We start from the raw sequence: 26,371 nt of genomic DNA, 5'->3' as shown, positions 1-26,371 counted from the left end.
TACCATAATATATTTCCTAAGTTGAAAGCCAGACTATAAAAACCTATCTCAGTTTAAGGACAAATACATCTTATCTAAACAAAGACTAGAGATTTCTTCCATTGTTCATTCACTGTTATAAAATTTAGACTACTATAATGCATCCAGGAAGGCAAAAAAGAAGTTGTCCTGTCCAAAAGGTCCACTGTGCTTGTGAAAACCAGAAGCTGACTCTCTGGTCTTATAGCTCTTCCATTTCACAGACCTTCTGTCACTACCACGCACCACAGACATGACTTTCTCTCCAAAAAGAAGTGCATGAAATTATGTCATAAGCCTATCAACCCTGTTGTCCAGAGGGGCAATCAGAATGACATAAAGCAGACATCCAGGTGTGGGGAATGTTTCAGAGTTTGCCTTGGGGACTTGATTCCAAGCTCAATTAGGTTTGTCAATTAGACTCGTTTTGCAGTGATGTCATACTGCTTCTCATTTGACACAGTGGATATATATTCAGAAACAGACACCTACGGAAAGTGGTCTGGACATGAAATTGAGCCTTTGGTGTGGAAGGATATTCACAAAGTTAGAACATGAAACATATTCATTTAGTGTAGTTTTCCCAGAGTTTCATATTGAGTTAATCTTTTCAATGAAGCTGAGGAGAAATAGAAATTTACATTCTCACAAATCTCTTTCGAAGGTGTTGAGATACCACATTAAGAGCCTAAAAGATAAAGTAATGGTGGAGAATTCTGGGGGGGAAGAAAATATTCAAAAGCTAAATTTGTTAGTAGTTTTATTAACCATATAAGTTTATCCACAACAAGACGGGAACCAGTTGGGAAGACTATTCAGAAAAGTTTGTTTCTGTTTCAGCTGCCTACACTATGCATTACTACATGAACAGTCACAGTTCTGTCAATCTGGCAAGTGATATTAGCAACACAACCTCTATATTAGTACAAACTGCACAATAAAGCTTTAAGAGTCTACTGCATGACTGAACTATAAATATGAAAGATCTTGATTACCTAAATCATGTAACAGATTCAAAATACATAATCAGAAGTTTTAAGAATTTTCCTATTACCAGAATGCACAATTAGAATGTTTACAACTGAACACATGTCACAGAGCACAAGAGGGAAACTAAAATAGAAATGCAGCAGTATAGAAAGCTGCTGCTACAACATCAGGAAACAATAGTTAGACTGCAGTTACAGATGACACTGTGTAATAATTGTACTCAACATTTACCATCAATCTTTTCCCTTCAGCTATTGTACAAATAAAATACATTATTAGGTTTGAGGCTTCGGTGATGTGGGAAATAATAATTTCCCTATCATGGACAATGCAAACTTTTTTATTATTATTTGTAAAGATGCAAAATAAACAAACAAGTTCCTTAGGTTCTCCCAGGAGGGAGAAATGGACATGTGAGGACAGTCTGTCTTAATTTTATCTAATTCTCAAGCAGGCAGGTATGCATGTTCTTAGTCAAATAACTGCATGCTAAAGAACTTTCAAGGTATAAAGCTATAAATTTAATTGTCTGTTTCAATATTCTTTTTTTTTGACATTTTTATCTAGCTTCACTGAAAGGAAAAAAAAAATAAAAACAATTCATGCATCATTTAAAAGGGAAAAAAATCCCAATTAACTGGGTTTTGGCAGGGGGGAATAACCCACACTAACTGCAGTTTAAATTGAAAAAGTTTCAGGGACATTTTCCTTGGGAGAATTTCTCCTAGTGCAAGACAAAAAATTCTGGTGGGGAAAAAAATAATAATAATAAAAAAAAAATTAAAAAAAAATATTCCAGGCCCACAAAAGGGAAATATAATAGCCCAAGGAGCTCTACTTCAAGCTTATTCCCCAAACCTTTAACATTTGTTTTAGGAAGTGAAATACCTCACAGGAGAAATGCTAAAAGAGACTTATCTGAGGACAGCCAGCTGTCCAGAAGCTGAAACAGACCTCAGTGCTGTGGCTATATAACAAAACTAAGACTTCTTGACTAATCTTCCACAGTTCATGGTATTTAAATTAGAAGACCACACCAGAGTACACCCTTTCTTTGTATTTGCTTTGTTTAGTTTTAGGAAAACAAAGTTGTTGAGAAAACAAAAGCCTTCAAAACACCTTGAGTATCAACTAAGTGCAGGCTATGAACAAGTATTACAGGATGGGAAATGATTTTTCTAGCCATCACCCTCTCTATGTTTCTCAGCAGATAACCTGAATATGTCATAAACTGTGGTAGGAATGGAAAAAAAGGAAAAACTTCAGGAATCCACAGGTGCATGCTGCAATCTGAAATTCTGATGATGCCCCTTGAAATCTGACTCAGCATTTTCTTCTTTGGAGTGATATCTGATTATACAAATGCTGATCTATGTCCTTAGATTTAGAGTATGGTGTTCCCAGTTTCACATCTTCTGGCAAATTAGATCTTGAAGATGAACTAAGAATGACTTACACTTGAACTCACAATGGTAAACACTGAGGGCAATATCCTGCAGAGAGACCCAAGGAAATATCCGAGACATCAGAAGCACAGAAGCTGTGTTACATCACATCCCGCTGTTACAGTGTGCCAGGATTCTTGTTATAAGGAGGAGAAGAATGACCCAAAATTCACACACAGGTTAAAGGTCTGCAGACAAACCCACGGGAAACCACACAGCTCATCAAGTTCTTCTGCACAATGTCAACAGCTTCCTTCCAATGGTCGTCTCCCCAACAGCATCACAACATTTCTCCAAGCCCTTCTCCTCCCTGAAACTCCAGGGCTCCCAATGTGCTGGCTTCACTACTGAGACTGTACTTTGGGGTTCCTGTATACAATAGCTGCTGTTTTAGATGCAAATGGCAACATCAGTTCCAGAAATGCCTCCTAGTTCTACAGGGCATGGGACAGACATCTGTAATCTGTAGATTTTTCACAAAGCTGGAAATACTGTAAGAAAACGTACTTTTCAGCCTCTATAGCATCCCATGTTGTGCTACTCCTGGAGATTTTAAGTCAAAGCAACAGTGTGATTCTAGACACATTCACTAAAATGATCCCTTCCTTGAGAAAACATTAAAATACATATATAGTACCCATGAAAAATCCCACAGAATAACCAAAAATAACCCCTCAGAGATTGTCATTTTTTGTTTCTGGTAATTTTTTTCAGCTTTTTCACAATAAACAGGGAGAAAGGACCTACCAAAAGCACATTTATTCAACAGAGGTAGGCATCTATAAAGAGATACAGAATTATAACTTCATCTAACTATGGGTCTGATGCCTCATGTACAGTGCTCTCTGTCACAAGATTACAAACACAGTCCATGCGGTAAAAACTGAGCAGTGAACACTACTCACAAGAGAAAGTTTGAATGCAAATAACTTCTAAAATACAGGTGAAACAATCTTGCATCAACATATTTGGGGGTAGGTCAAATTATTCCAGCATGTCTAAAATTCGCACGGGCATCACTGAGTTTTTGAAGCATGTCACTAGGTAAAACCATAAATGATTTTGGGTGTTTGCTAAGTTGCAGAAATTCACTTATATCTGGTTTCTAACAGAACACTGACCCAAGTGACCAGCCTGAACAGGTTTAAAAAAAAAAAAAAAAAAAAACAACACCAAAACACTTTTACAGCCTCAGCTGCAGGCCCTCAAGATGCAATAAAAGCAGGTGTTAACTATACCTACAAAACTTGCACACCTTGAGTGTTATCTCAACAAGAATTTTCTCATTTTATCCTGTTACCTTACGCATGTAGTGACACACAAATTTGAGTTTGAACGTCTCACACCCCTGAGTGTGAAGCCTGGCTTTGTGCTTCTATAAGGTCTCACTTTGGAACCCACCCTACTGGCAGAGATCAGTAAATTTACTCCTGGGAGTCCCAAACCCACCCCAGAAGATAAGAGCTGACCTAGGGAGAACACACACTTGGGCCACGCTGCTAAAAGAGGCTGAGCACCCACTACTCCCAGCATCTTTGATCAGGCACCAGTACTTTACAGGCTGAGATTAATGGAGCCTTTAAGGAAGGTCTAGCAGGAAAAGTGCATTGGGAAATACTCTTGGAGGATCAGTTTCATTGATTGTATATAGAGCTTTCAATTTTTTATTGAAAATTGTGGGTACAGAGTACACACCCAGTTTGCAGCAGTGAGGCGCATTTTCATTCCTGAAGAACTATCACATACTAAGAAGCAAACAAAAAAAAATTTTTGGTGTTGGTGTTTTTTTGTTTGTTTGGGGTGGGTTTTTTTGGTTTTTTTTTGGTTTTTTTGTTTTTTGGGTTTTTTTGTTGTTGGTTTTTGTTGTTTTTTTTTTTTTTTTTTAACTGGATAGAGAATCTCAAAGTGAGATTCTTTGAGCTTTTGAGACTAAGAGGAACTACACCAGGTAACTCTTCAGATACTTACCTGTCTCGTCCTTGTAGTACCTAAGCTCCCTATACTTGCGAAGCAGCACAAGTAAGAACTTCAATAAAATGTTTCCATGGGCCAAATTTTCCAAACAAATGCTTCTTTCTCCAGGCAAAACAAAGTGATGGCAGAGAATTGGCAATGCAGATCAAATTGCAGTCTCCTACTGATGTCTTTCTCTCATGCATAACCTCAAAACACTTAGCATCATGAATTATAATTGCTAATTATTCCCACTATGAAACAAGAATCCCACAGCAAACTGAGAGTAAATATGCATTTCTCATTATATGAAATGATGTATATGAATCTTCTTAAAGAATTACATACCAGAAGAAAAGAGTTAAGGTTAACAATGACCAGTTACTTATTTGAGGGTGTTAATTGAGGAAAAACAAAAACAAAACAACAAAAAAAACCCACAAACAAACAAAAAAAACCAAACCAAACCCATTTTGTTTGCAGTTGCTTCTGTTCTTTTTGAACTTGAACTTACAACTTCAGTTGTAAGCAAGTCTGACCTAACAATTCACACTTAGGAACAAAATATTTTTGTGATTAGAAAAACAGAGTGTCTGCATATTTGGCATATATGTACACCACATTCTCCTCAATAAATTAAAGAAAACCACACTGATATAGTGAACACAACCTTTGGCTGAACCAGTTTTCAGATTATAAAATAACTAATTAATGCAAAGGAGGCTGCTAGAAAACTTGAGCAGTTGTTTAACAATAGAGCTGTTGGGAATGGACTACCACTGCTGTTGATAACACCTTGGGGAAGATAAAAAAACATCACCGAGGTACATGTGTCTACTGAAATACCAGCGAACCCGGTTCCAGAAAACCACCGTACAAAGCGAGAAGAGGCCGTACCTCAGCTCTTCCCGCACAGTGCAGAAAGGGATCTGTCAGGCACCGAGCCCGCGGGACGCACCACGGCCCAGGCTGCGGAACACCAGCGGGGCTCTGAGAGCGGGACGCCAGGCTGGGACCCCGGCAGGCAGCCACCACCCTGCGCATCCCTCCCGCTCGGGAGCCGCGCTTCTCGCATCCACATCCACGGGGCGGCCGGCGCCGAGGGCCCGCCCCAGCCCACCCGAAGGGGTGCCCGGCCGGGATGAGACAGGTTGGGATGGAAGAAGGGGTGCCCGGCCGGGATGAGACAGGTTGGGATGGAAGAAGGCGAGGGGGAGGCGGAGGCGGGCACGGCCCCCGGAGAAGCCGCCGCCCTCCGGCAGAGCCCGGCGCGGCCGCTCCGTGCTCCCGGCTGGTGCTGCGGGTCGCAGTCCCCCCTCGACACCTTCGAACCCCGCCGAAACGCTCTCTGCAGCTTCCGCGGCTCCGGCGGCGCCGTGACCCGAGGGCTCCCGGCCGGCACGACGCCGCGGAGCGGGGGCGACAGGGCCAGCCCTGCCCGCCGCCGCGCCCCTCTGCCAGCCCGGCCGGAGACCGCAGGGAAGTAAGTGGGAAGTCCCAGAAAAGCAGGTCCCGGGTACCTTCCCCAGCTCAGGAGGCTGAACGTCGGGCTCCGGCTGCGCTCGCCGCCGCTGCCCCGGGAGGGAGCAGGTGAGCCCGGGACTCCCCCGTCACGCACCCCGCGTAAATAAAGCCGAGACAAAGTCACCATCTGGGGAGGGGGCGGGGAGCTGCGTTAGACGTGGAAGTCACTTACCGGCTTTGCAAGGATCCTTATAATCTATCGCCTCGGCTTTATCCTCCTCAGTGAAATCGTAAGTGTAGTCATAATCAAGGCCAGAGCAGGAAGAAGGCTTCCCGCAGACAGTCCACCCGGCCAGCCACAGTGCCATCCTCCAGCAAAGCATCTTCATCCTCCCTCGGGCGGAGAGGTGGCGAGCAGGGCGAGGGTGAACTAGGCGGCCGGCTCTGCTGTCTACGCCGGCTTGGGAAAGGAGGGTAAGGGATGGAGAAACCATAGGTTTTGGGGGAGGTTGGTATCTTTTTCCTTCTCCACCTGGAGGCTCTTCCAAGAGACGGTGCTCCCTAAGTAGCCCCAGTCAGACGGGTGCGACACAGGGTGAGGAGCATGAGCGTCGCTGCCCCCCCTGCCCCCTCGCCGGGGAAAAGTCGCTGGGTGTATGGGTGGGCACAGGGGGTGGACTCAGGCAGGGAGATCCTGTCTGTCAGGGCTTCCCCTCGCCTCTGTCAAACCCCAGCCAAACTTCCCGCGGAGGAGGAGGCGGCGGCGGCTGCTGCCCGCGTCCCGCTCCGCGCCCCGCTGCGCGCCAGCCGCGCCGCCGACCCCGGTCCCGCTGATGCTGCCAGAAGATGGATCCGGGCTGCACATCAGCAAACTACCTCGGGGAGAGGGGAAAAGAGAAAGGGGGAAACAAAAAAAAAAAAAAAAAAAAAACAAAAAAAAAAAAAGAAAAAAGAAAAAAAGAAAAAAGAAGGAAGGAAAGAAAAGGGAGCGGGGAGGAAGGAGAGGGAGGCGGAGGTGGGGTGCACTACAGCAAACCGCGGAGCTCTACTGATGGGAGGCAGCAGCTATGCTGGAAGGAGCAAAGTGTCAGAGCGTCGCCCCCCTCTGCACAAACACTTACTCTAAGCTCTGTCTCTGGCCTGTCCCCCCTCCTCCGTCCCCCTTTAACTTACGAAAACCTTACAGGCAACTAACACACAGTCGTCAGCATCCTGCTTACTTATTCATACAGTCAGGGTCAGGATCCGGGCTGCTTCTGATCTGCTCCCTTGATAGTGTGTCTTATGGAAACACACGCGCATTCACTATACGCCTCTATCTCCATATAGCCTTCTCTCTAGATAAGCAGTGCATGGCATTTAAACAACAACAACAAAAGGATCGAGATCAGATAAAACAATGCACAGATCCACACCCGACAGCCAAAAAAAGCGCGAGAAAATGAGTGATGAGGAGGACGATGAGAAGAATTAACTACAATTTAGGAGAGAGGAAAAAAAAAAAAAAAAAAAATCAGTGTCTGTATATTTCCCCCTCTGCTGCTGCTGCTGCTTTGCAGTGTTAGCCCCATGAGCTGAAGGGTGGGGGTTAGGGAGCGAGGGGGAGGGGGAAAGAGAAAAGTTTAAGAGCCCACAGTTTGTTTAAAACCGAAGAAGGCATTATAAAAGGTCCACTGGTCTCCAGAAGTTCAGCCAAGCAGCTGGGAACCGGTTCCAAAATGAAAGTAAGAACAAACAAACAAACAGGGGAAAAAAAAAAAAAATAAGGCAAACAAAAAGTAAAATTGCAGCACGCAGCAGCAGCGCAGAGATCTTGCAGTCGGGCTTTCCTGCTCTCACGTGGATCTCCAGGAAAAGTGGTGGAGGTTTATTTTCCAAGCGAAGCTTCCGCGGGAGCCACCGCCCCGCTCCGCGGTGTCCTGCCTCGCCTGGCCCGGCCCCGCCGCGCTTCAGCGCCGAGGCGCCCCGAGCTGCCGCCGGCTGCGCGGGGCCGGGTTTTGTTTTAAAGCCCGAGAAGGGATCAGCGCGCAAAGCCTCATTTCAGCCGATCAACCTGGAGAGGGAGGGGGAGGAGGGGTGGAGATACGTGCTGCTGGAATAAAATAAGATCAAGCGGGGAGAAAAAAAAAATAACAATAATAGAAAATATATATAGGTAGCTAGAGACCTCCCTGCCTGCCTCGTCCCCTCCCCCGAGACGGGCAGCTCCGATCCTGCAGAAACGCCTGAAACTGTTTCAGACCAAGGTGAGACTTTCCCGTAGCAAACTCTACTCCTCCTCCTTTTACGAGTTTCCATGGAAAAGGGCGGGGGGGACGACGAGGGGCGGGTAGAGGGGTGTTTCTTCTGCTCCCATTTCGCCGGGGTGTCACATTTAACACGGACTTTTGAAAGAGCTGCCGCGGAGAGGCGGCTGCGTCTTTCTCTCACGTCCGAGCCCCGCTCAGGCTGGCTCTCCCCACAGCACTTCCCGGTAGCCTTCCCTCAGTGGCAGAGGTGGAAATCCGGAGACAGCCCGTCCCCCGGCCGTGCCAGGAGCGCAGGCAGCGCCGGCGGCGCGCCCCTTGGCCCCGCGGGCCGCTCCAGGTGCCGCGGGGGCGGGCGGCACGCCGAGGGCGCTTCGGCAAGCTCCGGCCGGGCACACCGCTATCGCCGCCTTCGGGGGAGGGGACACGACTTCCTATCGCCGCTGTCAAGACTTAGCTGCCCCCAAAATTCGGGGTTCGGGTGGGGGCGAGGTGCAGAGCCTCCTTTCGAGTGATGGAACCTGTAATGCCTACCCGGGCACCCAGCGTCTGCCCCTGGCGTCCTGCGAGCGAAGGGTTAGTGCTGCTATAGATAGGCACTCTCGGCAGGTCATAACACTGAAACTGGAAGGGTCGGCTAAGACAGAGCTAATAGGAGTTTAACAATATTAGCGTCGGTGTCTTTGAAGCATCCATGTGCTTCCTTGTATTTTTGGCATCCAGGCTGTGTCCACATTGCTCCTGACTCAATCTTGTTGCTCCAAACTTGAAAGCCAAGGAATGGGTAGCTGCAGCTGGAAAGGTGCAGCCTTCACTAGGCAATTTTTGTCCCAGCAGTTCAGTTTGCTGTTTGTCATAAAGCCCTCAGAAAGCGCTACAGACCAGATGAAAGAAAAGCCTGAGAAACTTGTGGCCTGCTTTTTTCCCCTCTTCCTCAGTATACTTTCTATGACCGGCCACCTCAGACATTTGGAACTGACTCCAAGGAAGTTACCAGAGACCCTTTCTGTCAGTCCCTCAGAGCAGTGTTGGGGCTGAGGACTGCAGTGTAATGGTTTGGTGGGCCGTGTTTTGCTAAAGAAACCAACCTGACACAGTCTGAAATAGGGTTTCTGTTATTTTTTGTGTCTGCAAAGGAGGCAGCTTATTTTGCATTGTTATTAATTACATGCTCATTTGAAAAAGTGGACACCCCCCCAACCCCAACCCCCCCGCTGGTTTTGTTACTTTGCTTGCTCTTGCTTCATATATACACATCTTTTTAAAGTTAATTTTCTTTCCTATGCCTTTGCACCTCCACCCAAAAAAAGAAAGAATCTCTGTCTAGCAAGCGCATGTTTGTCAACAGAGCTTTAGAAACACTGATCTTGCTGATTGCTTTACAGCCCAAGAAGAGGAATGTACGACATGCAATCCTCAACACGCCAGTCTCCCAAGTGAGAAGATTATTAGAGCCTCTGCAGCGGGAGATTAACTCTCCCAGCAAGGTAGGCACTGACGTCACCTTGAGCCTCAATCCCCCCGACCTCAGCATCCCCAGCACAGGAGGAGCCGCACCAAGCACTCACAGCCTTGAGGACAGCTGGCCTTGCAGAGCCCTGACTAAGACAGGAAGCAAACTCAGAAACGCTAGATGGGAGTCATGCAGAAATCTGGGCACACGAGTGCTCTAACAAATGTGTGTATATGTCAGGGTAAAAGCTGTTTTCTGCTTGTAACCCAGAGCAGCTACATTAGAATTACTCTTTAAAATATGCATTGCAGCTCTGCAGAAACTATTCTATATTGCTTAGGTATTAATATTCCCATCAATCACATTAGTAAAAAGCTTTCTTTATATTAAAAGATTTTTTTTTCTAGTAACCAAACTGTTCCACATTAAAAAAGTGGAACATTTTTCCCTAAGTAACCTGTTAATTATTCAACCTAGCTCCTTTCATGATGCAAATTTTTGAAACATTTTAAGTAAAAAATATTTTTTTCCTTATCACACATTCATGTCTACCAATCCAAAAAGCTCACAACTCTGATAATCCATCTGACAACACAGTCAATCAAAAATCCATCCTACAGCCGTTTCCAAAGAAACGAATACATAGCCAGGAAGACAGAATGCTTAAGCTGGAAGGAGACCAACCAAAGGAACACAACAACAGCAACAACAAAGCCATTTTCCCTTTTCTTTTAAATTTCCTGATTTGTGGGTATATTACAGGGACAGAGATAATGGCAAATGTAGTCATGTTAGAAGTGGTGGTATTATTATTATTATTATTATTATTATTATTATTATTATTATTATTATTATTCGATCCAGAAAGCTGGAGTCTTTTCAGCTCTTCCTACAGGGGAGGGAAAAAAAAAAAAAAAAAAAAACCCAAACAAGCAAACAAACAAAAAAAAAGCCAACCAAAAAACAAAACTTAAAAAAAAAAAAAGGACAAGTATGTACCAAAAACAAACACAATCACAGAACTAAAAAAAATACATATGAAACATCGTTGCTCACACCTCCTCCTCATTCTTTGGCTGTCTGCTACTTAGGCCTCCATCTACTGTGGAGTTTTAGGTGGGTGGACACAATGGGCTTATTCACAAACGTCAAGCTCAGCACATACCTCAGGCTTTGAAGGCTGAAGACCATGGTGGGTCAGCTCCTTGGGACCAGGACTCGTGGGACTTTTCAGCAGGCTAAAATTGAGAAGTTCTGCAGAAGCTGGTTACCTTCCTGCTTTATCTCCTGATAAATATACACTCTCTCTGAGGTACCTAGAGCACTTCTGAAAGAGCTGTAGTTGTATTTAAGTATTTTCCTGTATCCCAAGTGGTCTTTCTGTAGGGAAACACTGAAGCTGAAATCACATTGTGACAAATAAAGCGTCTACAGTAACAAACATGCATATATACAATCACAACACTATACTCAGTGAACCATATAAACTAAAATTAAACTTTTGAAGTTAAAAATCAAGCACTCGTGATCTTAACAGCAGAGAGCTCACCAGAAAAACCATATTTCTCCCTTCTCTCCTACATGTACTCATATATCATGTAAGTTACTCATTGCATGTTCACATACAAATTTTTCCTGCAAACTTCTGTGCCCAATTAACAAAAAGCCCTTCAATGTTATGTTTTCTGTTTTATTTTTGAAAGCATACCCCATGCTTTGTTCATTGCTCATTTATTCAGATCCTATTCTGCATACAGTTATTAATTTCCTCATGGGCTTTTTATGGAGCTTGTTGATACAGTATTCATGGGCTTCAAAAATATTAACTATTTTTGTTTCATAATACACCTCTCAGATGAGGGGATATTGTGACAGAATATGAATATTACATTTGGGAAACAGTTATAGATTACCTGGTTTGATATACTGTAGACCTGTTGGGACTTGGCACCATAGAAAGCTTATTTCTCCAAGGCCTGGTTCCCATTGTTTTCAGTTGTAGTAATTTTAGTCAGTGACTAACTATCTTTAATCAGCCCTGGAGTTTTCAAGCATCTGAAAATGAGAAGCAAATTATAAAGAAGTGTAATTTAAAAGCCTTGAAGCAGCTCTATCAAAGAACTCTGTGGCAGAGACAAAAGCTAAGACATGAATTAACTGCTCAGCTCTCTCAAGACTTTTGACACCACTTGTCTTCCCATAATTCTTTTCCTTCAATGCTTTCTTCAGTTTCTAGAATAAACACAGGCAGATTCCTGCCAGCAACAGCCCCATCATTAATGATACACACATAATTCATCCACTCATTTGAATCTTCTGCTCCTCAACACAGTACCTGTTAGCATGAATATGTCATGCTGTGTTTGGCCCAGCATTTGAAAAGATGTGTCTCTCTTCACCACTGGATTTCATGGCAGAAGAGAGAATCTTGGGATCCCTTCCAAACTCTGGGAGAGGGTGTTTTCAAATAGCACATTCCCATCTGCTTGCTTCCCATGTCCATGCTTTGCCTTATCTTGGCTTGTTACTTCAAACCTGTCTTCATTCTCTCTTCAGTCTTGGCTCATCCCACTTTAGTTTTTCTTATCTAGTTAATGCTGGTGTTTGATTCTCATCCCAGTCCCAGCTGCCCCAGTTGCACTTTTCTTTAATCTCGTTCTGGGATCGCTCACTCTCAGATTTATCTTTAGCTATGTAGGGTTCTTTTGTTGTTGTTTTGTTGGGGTTTTTTTGTTTGGGTTTTTTTGTTTGTTTGTTTGTTTGTTTTTCTTTGCTGTTGTTTTCTTTTCACTCCTTTTACCTAATTGATCTTTCTCTTCTGTCTTCGCACCTGATTTAACTTTTAATTATGTTGACATTCGTCCTCCTCGTCTGTTCCTTACTCCAGGTGTGCACTACAAAGCTGGTCTTGCTCCTTGACCGTATTTCACAGTTGCAGAGGGAGAGTCCTTGCTCCAGTCCTTACAGTGCTGTTCAGGCAGTTTTTGCTTGTTTGCTACCTTCCATCTACCTCTTCACTCTTCTCAAGCACAGTTTCCACATGTGAAAGATTTTGTTGTCTCAAAATACATCTGTCATTCCCATTGCTGATTTCTCCTGATCACACTCCACATTCTTTCTCAGGAGCTTTGTGCTAGCTCTACCATGCTGCAAAATCAGTTCTTCCTCTCCATCTATTCAAGTGAGACAACCTTCCCCTCCCCATCCCACAGATATGGCTGAGGTGGTATTAAGCATCAGAAATTACGGCTTCTTCTCAATTACGTTACAGATCCAAGCAAGGCACTGCTCCAAATGATCATGTGCAGGTAGCACACTCAGGTGTGAGAGCTGCTAAAACTGCATCTGTTCAAGGCTGGCCGTGGTGATGTGTTAAGTCCATACCAACGGTAACAAGAAAACAATGGGTACATCTCTTTACATAAGGATGGATATCCTCCTTCTTTCTATTCTGCTCAAGATTTACATTTCCTACAGGCTGAGCAAACAGAAGCCCATCCAAAAATATTGCTGTGATTTTTTTTATTAGGCTCAAATTCATTCATATATTCCCCTGATTCATTTTCAAGTACCTCGATAATTTAAGCTAACATTCTGAAAGAAAGATTGGTGAAGAAAGTAAAATTGAAAATCAGCTCACAGCTGACACTAACATAGAAAATATCATCCCAAATCTTCACAATTAAACAAAGGTGTATAAGCAGCTTAAACAATATCCACCAGCAGAGAGTGTCAAGAAAATTTAATATTAGGTACCCAACCAGACTGTGTTTATAACATGGTTTGTGTTCTCTCCGTTTTTAATACTCTAAAAGCTGCAGAGGGCAAAACCACATTGGTAACATATACTGATGTTCAAACAAGTAATCAAGCAACAACAACAAAACCACTGGTGCACTACTTAAATTAGAAACTGTTCTGTGTTTGCTCAGCATCCCTGATCCTCATCAAGCAATAAATCAATTTGCAGTAGCTGTGGACAGCTATTTAAACACAGGGCCAGAAGAGCTTAATTGTTAAAGCAATGTTCAAAGCTAGAAGGAATAGGAGGTTAGTATAAGAGGTCATATTAAATATTCACTTGCCTGAAAACAGCTGCATTCCAAGTATTAGGAGGCATCCTGACCTTCTCTTAATTAAAAAAACAAAGTCCATGAGCTTTGAGCTCAGCAGAGCTTAGCTTGCAGTTCTTCAGAAGATAGAAGTTGCCAGATAAAAAACTGGCATCTAAATGTTTGCCAACTTGATTTTGTTTGGTTTACTTTATTGTCTAACATCAAACAAACAAACAAACAAAACCCCAAACAAACTAAACCAACACTCCACCCAACCCCCCAAAAAATAGCACACACCACCCCCCCCACCCCCCCACCCAATAGCTAAAAGCTGTTTGGTTTGCAGTTTACAGTTTATATTTACAAGTTGATAAACCATTCAGGATCCAATTCTCAACTTTGTAAGATGCTGCTCCTTGTCAAAGTTGACAGCAAATTTGCATTTGACTTGTATCAGAGCTGATCAGGGTCACTTATCAGTCATCATTCTAGACATTGGGAACTGGTGAACATAGTTTCTTTGTCAATTCTATGATAATGTAAGTGTAATGAAATATAAAAATGATGTTACTACCCTCAGACCTGTTCTATGAACAAATGTTGCTGTTAGACTCAGAAGTGACATTTGTTATTAGACTGACAAGGTGTACAGGGTTAATCTTAGCCTCCAGTATTCAGCATACTGTCACATAGCTGGGAGTCAGTGGATGATTTTTGACAGAAGAAGGCCTCTAATGAGCCTGATCTTGAGTGACTGCTGAGCATTTTGATCTTCCATTCATTTCTAGACGACGAAGCAGCTCAGCACCTTGACTAACAGGAGTCACTGTTTTGAGCCATGCGTCACTCAGATGAAAAAATCTGGTTTAGTTCATATTGTGATTTATCATTTATAACGTCTCTGGCACTTAATGCAGAAAACATGTAACACTGACACTGGAGGTAAGGAATCAAAGCAAACAGAGGAACCTTGCCCTAATTGGGTTTCTGCATAGGTACAAATGTATTCTTCTAGCTCTGGCTCACTGAGCTAAGTAATGAGGTCTATCACCAGCACCTGGGAAGAAGAATGGCAATTGTCTTACAGGAAGCAGCATAAACTATGATACAAGCACTATCAATGACAGAAATACTGTCCTGTAGTTATCAGCATTGTTTTAGCTGTGGTAATACTTATAAAATTCTCCAAACAGCAGAGAACTTTCACATTTTTCAACACTGTCTAACATCTATCTCATTAGTACAAGCACTAACATACTGACTGAATTTTATGGTGCAGCTATTAAAAAAAAAAAATCCTTATATACCTAAGGTGTCTTACTTGTCACCTTTTTCTTATCTTTGGTGTCAAAAGATCATAAATGTCTATGGCAAAACTAATTTAATTGTGCCCATATTATCCAGCCCTATCCAAAATTATTTGCACTCTGCTTATTGTCAATTCTTCTTAACTATGATAGAACATTTTCCAGCAAGAATTTCTTTTGAAAGAAGGCACTGATGAACCATGCAGCAATAATTAATAACTTCTGTGAAGAATTCAAGGATTATATTGTATTCTAAAGCTGAATGCTCTTTCACTCACCGAGATGATAGCTTTGTGCAGGCACAATCAATATTTGCTGTAAATAATACGTTTCACAGTAATGACACACCCATATATGGAATACACATAGGTTTTACAATTTGAGCTTAACTTGCAGCCATTTTAGTACAATTTTCCTTCAGCATGATTAGAGTACTAAGTGCTTGCAATTCATTTTTTGTCCCCTCACCTCAAAGCTATATAATTTGCAATACTAGAGATGTCACAGATGACTGACTAGAGATAGTTATTGCCAATTGAGGGCACATGTATATGAATACTCAATATAAAGGACACAAACTAAACTCTGAGACCAAAGCACTTCCAAAATAAATTCCAGAATCTGAAACCAACATTTACATAAAATTTTTATCTTTCCAAGAAAAGGGTGAAAGAGGTCCCAGGCACCACTTGTGCATGCACAGTTCTGTGTTGCATTTAATAAAATCCATTCTCACTGCAAAAGCAGTGAGGATTTTCTGAAGAGTAGGATTTATTATACATTCTCCAGACATCTAGGTTTGTGTTTCCCATGTGCTGGCAGGAATGCCTTTGTCAGATTAGTCACTGAAGCCCTTACTTTATGAGTACAGGCTTAAAACATTAAATATATGAACAACTCAGAATCTCCAAGTATGAAGCATAAGAATCAAGGTGTACATTTGTATTCCTGTTCATTATTATGTATAACTGCACAACAGGTAAGATTTATTTTTTGTGTGTGTACACATGCATTTTATTTGTAAAGGAATTGCACTTATAGCATAAAAACTGAGTTTAATTTCCAATGTCTAAAAAACCCCTACCTTCATATACCATAGCCAAATTTGTATCTGCGTGGATCCTCTTTTTCAGTGAGTGACATGAGTAGCAGTTTGCAGGACAAACATTGCAGATAAACTTTGCACAAAATGCTAGCAGTGAAAACATTTAAGACTAACCTACATGAAAGCAATAGGTCATGCCTTCTAAATGGTTCAAGCAGCCTTCACTTCATTTTATGAGAAGCTCTCCCAGTACTACTTTTCCTCCTTTTTAAACCTATTTTCTTCTCTCTGTATCCTGTTCCTGTAACCTGTCACAAATATGCTGAAACCCATTACTTTGTCACTCAACTCTCTATAGAAATTGATACTGTCAGTTAATTTTTATCTTTATAAGTAACTATTTCCTTGCTGTCAAGTGTCAAACTACTGAATACTGGGTTTATATTTGCATATTTAATTTGATTTTTAATACAGTTGCTTGATGTAGCTGTAACAAGTTCTCTAGCCCTGTCCAAGTTCCATTTACTTTAATGAACAGATCAGTTTGCCAGTTGTCTCCACCAGTAAATCTGGATGTGGTTGTAATCACTTGTTACATTTCTTTCTGTAACTTCCATCATCAGTGTCACCACAAGAAGAAAATATGTGTTTGCTTGGGAAATAAAGATACAGGAACGTGTCTGAGGTTTGGTTTAAAAAGCAGCAGCAAACTAGACGAGGAAGCTCTCTTCTGAAACCCAATCTGTGATTATATTTTAGTATCAGAACATTAACAAGGAATCATGTTGAAATAGCCTGCATTAGTTCCTCAGAGTGTACACATAATTGAGTTAATCAGGGAGTAGCCAGAGAAGTGATAAAACACCACAAGCAAGGATTCTGTGTGAAAGAAGAAGCTGGTACCTATAAACAAAATTTATTATTAACGTTCAACAGTGAGCACTTAATGAGCATAATATACAGAACACTCCCTGACCAAGGTTAAGGTCTGCGACAAAAGTAATGTCACCTGTACCAGCGATAGGCCTTTTTTTGCCGATTACCCACCACGTGTAGTTATCAATAAGCAGATGGGCTCGTCTTCTCATCCTGAGCTCTCTAGTCCTGAGCAAAGCTCGGTTTTAGCAAGCGACCACCCGGAGAGGGGGCAGCGCACGGCCGCGACCCCATCCCGGCACTGGCGCGTTTTCCCAGGACTCGCCCCCGGCTTGCAGGCGATGGCACTGGAGGTAAGGTGCAGACGTGCGGTGGCATCCCTGCCCTCCGAGCAGGCAGGGATTTTTTGGCATCCTGCGACCCCTAGTGAGAGCCGGGGCCACCCCTGCCCCGCCCCGGGCCGCCAGCGCCGGCGGGCTCCCGCCAGGCACCGCCGCGCTCCAGGTCGCGGGCACAGCATCTCCCGTGGGATTTCCGTTCCCCCGTTAACTGACCGAAAGCTGCTATAAAAACATCACAACGCCTTGCCTTTGGTTGCTTCGAAACAATGCGCTGGTTGTGTTGCAACTTCACAGAAAGCTGCTGTAAACTCTCAAGTAGGTGGAGGGAGAGGCGAGAGGCAGCACTCATCTTCGACGTACCACCCCAGGAAAGAAAGAAAGAAAATTGCCGGCTCCACTTCTACTTAATTATCCGCATGTAAGGCCTAAGCCTTTGCAAATAGCGACGATCAGTAGGAAAATGTATTTGTTTGCCCGCCGGTGCTAGGAAAACATTGGTGAGAAGTTAGTCTCACAGCATGCAAATTTGCAAGCTAAGCTTTTTGCTGCTGTCATCATGCTCAGATCCACCAGAACAATGGGGTTTACAGCAATGATTGGTTCTGTTCTAAACACACACATGAATTAAAAGCTGAAAATGTAAACATGCAATTATTGGAGAGGAAAGGGTATTTCTTGAGTTGGTTCAGTTCCCTCAGCTTGGTATGCGTGCATCAGAATGTGTGTGTGAATATACAGACAATGGTAAATATCAAACTGTTTTCTGTAGAGACATGCTGTACACACCCTTGAAAGGACACAGCTACAGTAGGAAAAGAGGGAGTCTGCTGTTTTAATTCCTACAGTTAGCAAATAAAATATGCAGACGGTTCTACCTAATGCTAAAAAGAAGTGTGCAAGAACTCTAACGTTGTGACTATCCAATAGAAATTATAGTACACGCAATATCACTTTTTCAGTGGGAAGATCTTGACAATCTTACTGGGGAAACACTGTTACCTGTCATATTAAAAGAGTCCAGGATATGAAATGCACCTGGTTTTCAAAGACACATATTAATCTCTTGTGATATATCCATTTCCAAAGAAGCAGTAGAGGCCTAGAATGAGGGGAGTTTTTTTCAGTCCTTTACATCAAAATAATCATAGCTTTGATGAACAGAATTGTCTTCTGATTCATAGCTTTCTAATACCCACTAAACTCAAATTCAAGCCTTTTAGTCAGTCTTCCCAGAACAAAACAAGAAGTTAAAGATCTTCAGAAGTTCAGATTTAAGAGCTTACTTTGAACTCACTCAAACAATTTTCTTTGAGAGTTGAAATTTTCACAGATGTTTGACATTTTCCCAGTGGTTTGCATAATGGGAACTTGGATAATATGAATGTTAGACAAGCCTGCAACTGCCATCTCTTATTTTTCCGAAGTTTCTTTTGCATGGTTTAGTGCCTCCTATCCATTGCTCACTTCGCTAAATCACCACTTTAAGCAACATACTGTCAAGCCTATAAATTGCCTCTGAGAAAATGACTAGTGTGGAGAATTCATTGTTAGTTATACTTCTTTTATGTATTTAAAACACCTATCTATTAAATACTTCAAAGAAAAGAAAAGAGTTCACCTTTCTGCAGCAGTGTGGTGAATATCACATCTTGCATAAGGCATAATATTACATTAGTGAGCAAATAGTCAGTAAAAGAGCTGTGTCTCTTCTACAAAATCTCTCCTCAATCTACTGGGCTAATTTTTCTTTAACTTTGCCCCACATACGGGCTACCTACTACGGGGAAGTTTTTGTAGAACTGTTTGGCTGAGCAGAGAGGCTGCAAACCCTCTAAATACCAAGATAATCCCGCTGTGTCACACTGAGAGAGGGAGGGCAAACAGTCTATCAGAGGCAGTAAACATGATTCTGTGCAGCAATCTTCATCAGGCTGATGGCTTGGTTCAAGGCTATTGGGTCCTTCACTGCTGCACGAATCAATTTGTTTAAAATTATTTTTATGCAATTGGAAGCGTACTTCGCTAAAAGTAAATTGTGTAATTTTTTAAGCATATAGTTTATGTTCAGATATATGTGTCTTATTTACTGAAGACTGATCTAAGCAGAAAATAAAGATCTATTTCTTTCTGAATAGTTTTAAAAGCTTCCTGTAAGTCATTTGTTCTTTAACCAAGTAATTCTGGAAATTCTCACCAAAAAAAAAATGCAAATTGTAAGTTGATATTTACATACATTCTCTGTAGGTGTCAGCATTGCTTTATATTGTTGTAGAGGACCGTATTTTTTTCTTCTCAAAGAAAGAAGACATGCAGACTTGTCATTTTCCACATGAAAGACAATTTTTATGCTGCCAGTTTGTCTTCTACCACCTATGTCAGACTAAAAGATTCATTACTATATTACATACGTGCAACCAAAGTATATACAGCACAAACCTATACTGTTTTCTTATGCAGCCATTTGAAGTTTTAAAACTTTTTTTATGGTAGTTGTTTTTCAAATAAATGTGAGTCATATAGATGTAAACACAAGGTTCATGTGAGCTTTGCAAATGTCTCAAACGCTGCAAGGAGCAACAATTCAGTAAAATAAATGCTAAATAAATTGGGAGTCTACCTTCTTTACACAGACAGTAAACTGTACCCAAAAAAGTTCTTTTGATTTTCTAGTGGAATTCTCAGAAAGCCACTATAGGGCAAGTATTATTTAATACTTTCATTCATAAACTTATCATGCAAAAGAAAATCTACCGCTGAGATCTGCTGATAATACATTATTGAGATGAATTATTCACGCAGAAGAGAATTGTACTACCATACTAGAAGTGAATGACCTTGGAAGCCAAAGTAATAGTAATTGGATGAAAATGAATTGTGCAAAGTACAAGGTCATAAATAAAGCATAACAACAAGAATTGTATCTGGGATCTCAGGCATAAAGAGTGATTGAAGAATGATATTAATTAAATAGTCAAACAAAATTATTATCAACCTCCTATACCCATGAAAGAGAAACACAATCCAAGCATATATGAGGTAAAATATTTTCAATTAAAAAAAAAAAAAAGAAGAAACATTGATGACATTATTACTAGCTCAAGCATATATGAACATTACTTGAAATGGTGCATATATTCCATTCTTTTTATCAAAGGAACGGAGAGCCCCTTTTCCAGGAGGCTATTAAGAGAGCACTTCAAAATCATTTGAAGGGATATGTTAGCTTCCTATAAGAGTACTGGAAAACAAATTAACTACAGAAGAAAAAAATCGACACAAGAGAAAAAAAGTCTACAAACTGCTCAAGAATTACATTAAATCTGGTACAGGGAGTTTGACACCACTGCCCAAAAGGAATAATTAAGGAAGAAATCCCATCTACTTTTCAAAGAGAGTTCAAAAGAGAACATATGACCTGTCTACTTGGCCTAAGAGTGTGATGGAATCTGTGCCCCAGGGAGGCCTGAGTAGCCCAATATTTCATTGCATTACAGGTTTGAACCTGATGCTATACCTTTTTCTATCGATAAAGTCAAGTGCTACTTAGAGCCATTGATTGTGGGCAGGCTCAGCTGGTCGAAGTGAAATGGAACAGATGAGAATTTGTGGGTTTTTCAGAATCTATTTAGACTGGAATTATCCTTCTTCACTACAAGTGAAATGCACCTTGATTACAGAGACTTCTCAGCACTGGCTGGCTCACAACCAACATTTCTGAGTTAGGGAATTTAATTTAGATGAGGATTTCACACTGGGCATTTACTTAAGTGCAATTTTCACCTATGTATTTCCATAACACACACCTTTTAGAAAGTGTTGCTTCTAAAGATTTGTTTACATATATCTGGCCCCCTATCACCATGTCTCTAATAAATTTGTCCATAAAACTATAGAGCTACACTGACTTATTTTTAGGTCATCTCAAAAGTACTTAGAAGCTCCTATTAATGGCACAGTAGAATGCTGAGTGTTCTATAACTCTGTGGCTGCAAAATCTTGTCTCTATCCCAGATTTGCCCTTGGGCTGCAGAATAAACAAAGAGGGTATTTATAGCCCTTCTCATACAAAGAGATTTGATCACTCAGAAAGAAGGCAATGAACTGCACAGAACTTTCTATATCCCCAGGCTAAATACTAATATTAGTGTTAAGGAAAAGCTGATGTCACCTGATCTGTCACAGTATCTGCATTTGTACATCTCTCTGGGTAACAATGGGCCAAAAAGGTTAACCATTATTCTTTAATTAATTTATTTCAACACAGTGCCATTGTCATGACAGATTTAGAAATACTGGCCTCCACTTGAATTACATCAGATTGCTTTAGTTGATACAGGATATAGGAAAAATCAAAGTAACACTTCTCAGAGTTCATCCAAAGAAAGTTTTAAGGAAACAGATGGCTCTGACAATTTGGAAATCACCCATAGCTATTGCTCTTAATAAGAGAAGCTGCAGATGAGGTAGAGATGCACCCCTCCCCTCTTCCCCCCCTTCTTTCTTTTCAGGCCACAATTTGATTCTAACATAAGATTCAGGAAGATTCACAGCTTTTTGTACATAAGCAGGAAATCATCAGAATAAGCTCTATGACTTAACTGGCCTTCTCAAAGTCATTCTCTACCCTCTAAATCCAATATCCTTGTTTTGGAGAAGCCTGATTTAAGCTACATCTTACAATGTGGCACCCAGCAGAGCTTTGCTTTGTTGAGAATACCCCTGGCTGGAAGCCTCACTTACTCAGCTGGATTGACTCCTCTGTGGCTCAGGCAACTTGTGCTGCAGTGTCAGAAATATTCCTCTCTCCCTCCGTGCGGAGTACACACGCTTCCATCCTCACAATCACAGCCACATCCGGACCCTCCTCAACCCTGCAATATTCTCATAAAACTCACTCTTTATTATCCCGAACTAAGGCTGATCGCTGTAGATAAAAACTTAAGTAAAAACATCCGATACAATTTTATGATTTTGCCTAGCTTCTATGATGACTAACTACTTTAAAAGCAAGATAACCTTTTATGACTTGAAAATATATTAGAATCCAGCAGAACCATCAAATTGATCTCACCTCTTTTTTTTAACGTTTTCCTTTATTGTTTGCTGTATATCCAAAATCCAAATTTTTACTAAAATTTTTTTAAAGGATTTAAACATTAAAATCCTTAAACTGCTAAAAATGCTGAGCAATGGCAAATTAGATAAATGCTCGCTCACACGCAAGGAAATGTTTTTAGGTTACTAATGTAATGCCATGTACGTTACATTTTGTCATGTAATATGTGAAGTGGTGATGGGAGTATTTGCTAAGTAATCAGTCACTTAGAAAATAAGAATAAAATTTTGGAAATCTCAGCTTGATTTTCCACTGTAAAACAATAAGATGTTTTTCAGTTCAGTTACTTCAAAGCATGAGAACAGAAACCAATTATATCTTAGAAAGGTGGGAATCCCCTTATGAGCAATGACATAGAGATCCTGTTTGTATTGCTGAAAGGGACAGAGTTTTAAGATATCAGAGATAAGGAGGATTTTTTTTTTTTTTTTAATCTTATGATACTATGCTTTGAAGAAAAATCATATTCACATTTTAGCAATAATTCATCTGAGCAGACTGGAGCTTGCAGTGCAACTTTTAAGTGCAATGTGGATCCTACTCTTCATTGATTAGGCCCTTCCTGAGTAAAACCTAGCTACACAGGAACAGAGGCCAACAGGAATACCTCTATTTTTTTCTAGAATGAGAGAAAAGTAATTCTGACCACAAAATTGTAGCATTGGCTAAATTGATGTCTAAAAGCTTTTGAAGTGGAAAGGGTAATCACAGAGAGATACATGGAGAACAGACCAGATACAAACTGAATTCTTGAAAGCTAGTACACCACTTTCATTTTGGTTGTGATTTTAAAAGAATCCCTTACAATGAAAAGATACTAGATTATTTCAAAATATTGTAAAAGAAAACAAGTCCTTCACAGAGAGTTTGCAGCTACTGTTGTAGGATATAGATCTATGTGTCAAAGATAAATGCACATTGTCATACTAAATTAGGAAACATGTAATTAATATGTTCTCACTGTTTGCACTATTATTTCATATTCTTATATATATATCCTTATATATACTAAAGACTAACTTACTCCTAGTGATTTTTCTGGTTTTCTATTTAACAGTTGATTAAATGTTAGCTATGTGCATACAGATAACTGTTATTAAAATATTCAGATAGCTATAATGAGTCTAGAATATGGTGTACTGAAAGCACAAGATACCTTTATATGACTCCCTTGTGAAACAACTTTTGAAGTGATTGCATGCTACATTTCCCTAAAGTGCAAGAATGAATAGTAATCACTGGATTCAACACTTTGTTTCGTATTGGTAGTACAGAATGAGGACCCATGCCCTCAGATTTCTTGGGAAATTAGGTGTTTCGCTATTTCTCTCCCTAAACAGTACCTCACAGGATCTTTTTGGCAAAAACAGTGACAGAAACTCATTCTCCAGGGCAACACAGAGTTTCCTCAGCTACAAGACCATCCTTTCTTTTCTTGACATCCCAACTCATTTGAAACACATATCCAACTTCCTCAACAGAACTGAGATGAGTCTTGCAAACAACAGACTCTTTCACAGTGTTGTGCTGATTCATTCCAAGCACTGTTCATCCTGCACACTGAATGAGGCATTCCTGTGGGAAAACAAAGGATGAGATCATGTAATTAAAGACTATCTCATAATGTACACAGGGATTGAACTATAATGGCCTCAACAGTCTTAATTCTGTTTCTTAACTCTTGAGTGATTAAAAGGTTTTTGTTTTCTAAATCAATAGTTATGAGCAAAGACATTTTAAAATAACCAAAATCTCCAAACAAAAAACAACAAAAAAATGAACATGGAACCATACCAAGTACTGCTTTATGGTATGCAAGAATTACCAGTGGATCCAACTGGAGTGGAAAACAACAACACTGTTCCTTTTGTTGGACATTCTATTCTCAATTTACCAGTCCGTTAATGTTTATATGCTTTCTAGAGATGTTTCGATTTTAATGTAATCCTGGCAGATTAAATTATTTTCAAATCCTGCCTTCTGACTCCCACCAGGTCACGTGCTTGCTTACTCCAGAAGGATGCTGATGAGTTTTTTCATATTCCCCAGGCCTGCCTGACAAATGCAGAGAGCCTCCAGACCTTGTTCTCTGTCATTTCTCTTCTGAGTGTTCTGTCAAGTTGGACACTGAATGGACATTCCATTCTGAGGGAAATTTAACTTTTTGTAGGAATTATAATTTAAAGGCATTAAGTTTCTGAATCTCTCCTAAAGTGGCTGTCATTCTCCCCTCCCTCGGCACAAGTCTCTGCTACGTGTACAGCTCATTTGGAAGCTGAAAGCCTGAAACTCAGGCATTCATTATTCTTTGACCATTCCTGAGATCTGGATCTTCGGCAAGCCCTGACAGCCATCCCACAGCAAGAAATTATTTTGAAAAAAACATCCCTCTTCCCTGAAATTCTAGGTCTTTGTTTTGGAGCACTTTGTTTTGAAGCTGCAGAGAAACAGATCTCAGATGCTCATGCCTCATGCTTCCTGTCTCAGCGCACCAGTGCTCCAGCGCTTAGTGCTGCCAGGCAGAAGCACAGGCAGGGCTGCTCTGCAGGAGCAGGAGCCCAGGACAGTCCCAGCACAGTCCCACAGCACACCAACACCATGGGCAGAAGAGTGGAAACAGGACCCATCGAGGCACTCCAGTAGGGAGCAGCTGGACACAAGGCTTGAGTTAAGGCTGCCACAGGAAACAGAAGGGATAGAGCTAAGCAACAGCCTACCTGCAGTGCAAATTCAGCGCGACGCAGGGTTGGGCAGACAGACAGATAGACCCAGCACAGCTCTAGATGGGACTGTAGTCTCAGTTCTGGGCTTTAATGGAGTCCCAGGGCCTGTAAGCAGAGTGTGTGTGGGTGGGGGTCCCAGGTGAGGCTGCTCAGGGACCCTAACACGTTTTAGTACACTCAGGACATGAGGAACATTATGTTCAGTGCTGGAGTTAGAACTTGGAATAGAAGGGTCTTCAGAGCCTCAGCATGTTCAGTAGTTTGCAGCTTCCAGAGGAGGGCATGAGCTTCTATGAATAATTCCCATTTGTTCTTTTTTTTTTTTTTTTTTCCTCCATATTCATTTGGGGCTTTGTGGCTAATATCTTATTTAAAGGATTTACTCTTCCTCTCTTTCTTTAATTATATTTTGACTTCTACTGGCTTCATTTGTTTGAAGCCGTGTCCTTTCTTTTTCGTTCTTTTTGTCTCTTCATATTTTATGTTTGTTGAAACGTAATCTTCTGGGGACTACAGTGCTCAACAAGTGCTTCAACTCTAGTTGCAGATGCAGTCAGTCATGAATTAGTTTGCTCACCCTCTGACCAAGCACTGCACAAGATTTTATTGTCCCAAAATTCTTCAGAGATTCCGAAGCTGACCCTCTCAATCTCTCTATGAAACACATCCAAGCAGGATTTACAAGCTTAGACACGGTTCCCTGCTACACATGATCTAAATGCTTTACAGAACACAGAGTGAACAAAGTGGTGTCATGACTTACGTGCTTGTACTTGAACAGCTATCCAAGTCCTAGAAAATCCAACTTTAATTAAGTTGTTAAAACAAGCTGTTAGAGATGCAGGATTTGACTGCTTACATAAAATAAATCATGCTGGTTAGATAAGTATGCTTATCATAGCTCTTTTACATATCTTCATTATTCCAGTGGACTGTTCCCAATCTAGTAACATATTTCTATATATTTTCACTAAAGCCCAAGATACAGAGCAAAGCACTCTGGGCTTTCTATGTGAGAAGATGATCAAAATTCATAAATATGCATTTAGTAATTCATTCAGCCAGTGCTGAATGGAACCCTTTATGGGGGCTTTTCAAAGACATTCAGCATCTGAGGTGAGTTCATTTACGCAGAGTAGCAGATTTGGAGCAGCCAAGATTTGGCCTAGAACAAGAATGATCAGCTTCGTCACTCCTGGTTTTACTAAAAGATTCTTATGATGATACAAAGTAGGACTAAAACATCTAAAGAGCTGCTGTTTTTGTGGTCCTTTTTCTGGTGCAGAGGCTGTTCTTGGAAAAATTTTGAAGTAACTGAACTATAATTCTATTTAGAAAG

Source organism: Hirundo rustica, chromosome 5 (assembly GCF_015227805.2).
Source record: "Hirundo rustica isolate bHirRus1 chromosome 5, bHirRus1.pri.v3, whole genome shotgun sequence".
Classification (NCBI taxonomy): domain Eukaryota; kingdom Metazoa; phylum Chordata; class Aves; order Passeriformes; family Hirundinidae; genus Hirundo; species Hirundo rustica.
The sequence above is the reverse complement of the archived record's forward strand: the minus strand, read 5'-3'. Positions refer to the sequence as shown.